Genomic DNA, 5,000 nt, shown 5'->3' on the forward strand with positions numbered 1-5,000 from the left:
GGGAACACGTCTCAATATTCCTCATTATAATAATTAATACGCAGAATAAAGGGGCGGGGCCTGGTTGAGTTAGTTAGTAGTGTGTTAAACTGGCGGTTATGGAAAGGGGCGGGGCATTTCCCAAACACACTCGAAGCGCTCGACCAATCACAACACACTGCTCCAGCCGACCAATCAGAGCACAGTGTGCTTTTCAGAAGGAGGGGCTTCATAGAGACAGGAAGTGAACAGAGCGTTACTGACAGACTGGGAAGAGAGGAGCCGCAACAATGGAGAATATGAGGAGAATAATCAACATTCAAGCAGGAGAACATGGAAAAAAAGCTAAAGATGTGTGTTAGAGTTTCTCCTCTCTTCTTAAAGCTAATAAGTCTTTATTTTGTTACTCTAGACGACATTATACGGTTAGTGTATTATTAGTATTGTTTTTCATGAGAGAACAGACACCAGTCGAGAAAGCACTTACCGCAGACAGACGAGCTCGTGTAGATGTGCTGAGTGTACGGCGGCCGATGAGCAGTTCACCCGAGCGCTGGAGAGTTCGCCAGTGCAGACGTGTGTGATCTGGAGAGTTCGGCAGTGCAGACGTGTGTGATCTGGAGAGTTCGCCAGTGCAGACGTGTGTGATCTGGAGAGTTCGGCAGTGCAGACGTGTGTGATCTGGAGAGTTCGGCAGTGCAGACGTGTGTGATCTGGAGAGTTCGGCAGTGCAGACGTGTGTGATCTGGAGAGTTCGGCAGTGCAGACGTGTGTGATCTGGAGAGTTCGCCAGTGCAGACGTGTGTGATCTGGAGAGTTCGCCAGTGCAGACGTGTGTGATCTGGAGAGTTCGGCAGTGCAGACGTGTGTGATCTGGAGAGTTCGCCAGTGCAGACGTGTGTGATCTGGAGAGTTCGGCAGTGCAGACGTGTGTGATCTGGAGAGTTCGGCAGTGCAGACGTGTGTGATCTGGAGAGTTCGCCAGTGCAGACGTGTGTGATCTGGAGAGTTCGCCAGTGCAGACGTGTGTGATCTGGAGAGTTCGGCAGTGCAGACGTGTGTGATCTGGAGAGTTCGCCAGTGCAGACGTGTGTGATCTGGAGAGTTCGGCAGTGTAGACGTGTGTGATGCAGAGGTTCAGCTTCATGATGACCACACGAGAAGCATCTCAACATTATTAATACTCAAACTTAAAGTCGTTTCTTACATTTGGAAGAGCGTCGTCTTTCTGCTTTCGATTTCTTCTAAACACGAGGAGATATTTTATTAAGTCTGTTTGTAAAGCTGGAATATGCTATATATTTTTAGGACTATTTTTGAGGTTAAAAAGCAAATTCTATTTAAATCCCTGAGCTTTCGTCTGGTTGTGATGTGTTGTGATCTGGACGTGACCGGTGTGTTCGGAGTCGGCGAGGCTCGGAGACTGTACGTGTATTTAAAGAAATTATTTAAAATGGAGTATAAAGCATATATCTATATTTCACGTCCTCTTAGCTCAGTGTTTTGAAGTGCTGTTGCAATATTGTGCTCAATAAGTGCAGTCGATTTATTATTATTATTTGTGTGTGTGTTAAATTATGAGTATCATCAGATCATGAAGTCTTAATGATTCTTCAGAATATCTACATTATGATGTTTGTCATCCGCTGATCGTTTAGTTGTCGGATGATTGTTAGAAGAATGATTTCTGGAGGAAATATTCCCGATCATTCCGATGAGAATTGGCCATTAGTTCACTGACCGGTCACACACACACACACACACACACAGAATTGGCCATTGCTTCACTGACCGGTCACACACACACACACACACACACAGAATTGGCTATTAGTTCACTGACCGGTCACACACACACACACACACACACAGAATTGGCCATTAGTTCACTGACCGGTCACACACACAGACACACACACAGAATTGGCCATTAGTTCACTGACCGGTCACACACACACACACACACACACAGAATTGGCCATTGCTTCACTGACCGGTCACACACACAGACACACACACACACACACAGAATTGGCCATTAGTTCACTGACCGGTCACACACACAGACACACACACAGAATTGGCTATTAGTTCACTGACCGGTCACACACACAGACACACACACAGAATTGGCTATTAGTTCACTGACCGGTCACACACACACACACACACACACAGAATTGGCCATTGCTTCACTGACCGATCACACACACGCACACACACACACACAGAATTGGCCATTGCTTCACTGACCGGTCACACACACACACAGAATTGGCCATTGCTTCACTGACCGGTCACACACACACAGACACACACACAGAATTGGCCATTGCTTCACTGACCGGTCACACACACACACACACACACACAGAATTGGCCATTGCTTCACTGACCGGTCACGGACTGTTTCGTTTCTTTGGACCCAGTGTGTCTTTGTTTGTTTTTTTGTTTGATTGATTTTTTATTTCATTCATATTTGTATTCTGATGTGTTTCAATGGCAATGGATCCCTACTGATTATTGTTCAATGAAAGATTATTTATAAAATATAAACTGAAGTCTTTTGTGAAATCATCGAGTCTCTGTTTGGTTATTGACTTCTGCAGAACAACACTGTGATTATGTGTTTAATCTTTAATTCTGCGACGGATGTTCAGTTTATTTATAGTTTAACATAAAAATCTTATGACATGAGTGAAGAATCACTTCTGCTTTAGTCTCTTACATCCAGTGTGTGTGTGTGTGTGTGTGTGTGTGTGTGTCTGTCTCTGTGTGTGTGTGTGTGAGGTGTGTGTGTGTGTCTGTCTCTGTGTGTGTGTGTGTGTGTGTGTGTGTGTCTGTCTCTGTGTGTGTGTGAGGTGTGTGTGTGTGTCTGTCTCTGTGTGTGTGTCTGTCTCTGTGTGTGTGTGTGTGTGTCTGTCTCTGTGTGTGTGTGTGTGTGTGTCTGTCTCTGTGTGTGTGTGTGTGTGTGTCTGTCTCTGTGTGTGTGTGTGTGTGTGTCTGTCTCTGTGTGTGTGTGTGTGTGTGTGTGTGTGTGTGTGTGTGTGTGTCTGTCTCTGTGTGTGTGTGTGTGTGTGAGGTGTGTGTGTGTGTCTGTCTCTGTGTGTGTGTGAGGTGTGTGTGTGTGTCTGTCTCTGTGTGTGTGTGAGGTGTGTGTGTGTGTCTGTCTCTGTGTGTGTGTCTGTCTCTGTGTGTGTGTGTGTGAGGTGTGTGTGTGTGTCTGTCTCTGTGTGTGTGTGAGGTGTGTGTGTGTGTCTGTCTCTGTGTGTGTGTGAGGTGTGTGTGTGTGTGTGTGTCTGTCTCTGTGTGTGTGTCTGTCTCTGTGTGTGTGTGTGTGTGTTTGTGTCTGTCTCTGTGTGTGTGTGTGTGTGTCTGTCTCTGTGTGTGTGTCTGTGTGTGTGTGTGTGTGTGTGTGTCTGTCTCTGTGTGTGTGTGTGTCTGTCTCTGTGTGTGTGTGAGGTGTGTGTGTGTGTGTGTGTCTGTCTCTGTGTCTGTCTCTGTGTGTGTGTGTGTGTGTGTGTGTGTGTGTGTGTCTGTCTCTGTGTGTGTGTGTGTGTGTGTCTGTCTCTGTGTGTGTCTGTCTGTCTTTGTGTGTGTGTGTCTGTCTCTGTGTGTGTCTGTCTGTCTTTGTGTGTGTGTGTGTCTCTGTGTGTGTCTGTCTGTCTTTGTGTGTGTGTGTGTGTGTGTGTGTGTGTGTTTCTGTATGTGTGTGTGTGTGTGTGTGTGTGTGTGTGTGTGTGTGTGTGTGTGTGTGTGTGTGTGTGTGTGTGTGTGTGTGTGTGTGTGTGTGTGTGTGTGTCAAAAATCAGTCTAAAACCTGCAGCTCTGCACTTTATTAAGATGATGATATTGTTTATTGTCCAGGAAACAAAAAACAAAAATATACTGAACGTGTTTCAAAATCTTCCTCTGCAAAATCATCCATAGACACATTATTTTCAAACAATGATGGTTTAATAAAAAAAACAGATTAGACATCATTTAGAAATGTCGATATGATTATTATTTTAATATCATCAGGATTTAATATCATTTTGTTTCATATACTCATGGATATTGGCCAAATATAATTTATTTCATATAATCCCCCAGAACTGATGAAGTGTAGAGAAGACCATAATCTGTGAAGATTATTAATAAGTATGTATGACTATATGATTGTGAATGTGCAGCCTTGACAGAATGAGAGATTATGAGTGTTGATTAAACTAATGAACATACGGCGCTGATTAATATTCATGATACATCAGCAGATCTCAGTCTCATTAATGATCTGACGAGTCTGAGCGTGAGAAACTGAAATCAAGCGAAACCTCAAACAATAGTGTCCAGTAACACACACACACACACACACACTTCTGTTCATGAGATACACACACACACACTTCTGTTCATGAAGATTCTCTGACAGTTCTTCTGTCTCTCCTTTACTGAAACACACACATGGATTCTGTTCATGAGACACACACACTTCTGCACACGAGCGCTTGAGACGATTACACACACTAATCCATCATGACATCATCATCATCAGTGAGTGTGTGTGTGTGAGTGAGTGTGTGTTGTATCTCTCTATTAGTGTTACTGGATCTTAGTGCTTGATACCATCGACCACAATATTCTTTTAAATAGTATCTGACCGTTATCAGTTTGTAGCAGTAAATGAAGAGATGTCTTATCAACACAAGTTCAGTATGGCGTACCACAAGGCTCAGTACTAGGACCGCTGCTGTTCACTCTGTACATGCCACTCACTCACACACACACACACACACACACTCCGAGGTTTGCTGAAGTCAGCCGGATCCGGGCTGTATCCAGATCAGACGGTGGACCTGCGCCCGGACACGTCCACAACGCATCCCTGAAGTGCAGCCGCATCGACACCTCAACAAACCCGTCTCCACACCGGCGTGATGACTCCGATCTCAAACCAGATGAACTGGATAAATGCTGTGAATGTTCTGATCCAATCTGACCTCTGACCTGTCATGCTGCCCGATCATAATCATACACTG

At 44.7% G+C, this 5,000-nt stretch overlaps 2 protein-coding genes across 3 annotated transcripts in view; both read left to right on the forward strand.

The window, feature by feature from the left end:
* Positions 1-1,748, forward strand: part of LOC307012753 (uncharacterized protein) — a 17,205-nt gene extending 15,457 nt beyond the window's left edge. The window contains exon 7 of the mRNA XM_079639769.1: positions 1-1,748. This exon is cut by the window's left edge and continues 3,393 nt beyond it. The gene's annotated coding sequence lies outside the window, so the exon portion shown is untranslated.
* A 2,795-nt stretch (positions 1,749-4,543) lies between these two features.
* LOC307012635 (echinoderm microtubule-associated protein-like 1) overlaps positions 4,544-5,000 on the forward strand; it is a 14,257-nt gene continuing 13,800 nt past the window's right edge. For both annotated transcript variants that reach the window (XM_079639526.1, XM_079639524.1), the window contains exon 1: positions 4,544-5,000. This exon is cut by the window's right edge and continues 496 nt beyond it. The gene's annotated coding sequence lies outside the window, so the exon portion shown is untranslated.

Source organism: Phoxinus phoxinus (genome assembly GCF_949152265.1).
Source record: "Phoxinus phoxinus genome assembly, chromosome: 16".
Classification (NCBI taxonomy): domain Eukaryota; kingdom Metazoa; phylum Chordata; class Actinopteri; order Cypriniformes; family Leuciscidae; genus Phoxinus; species Phoxinus phoxinus.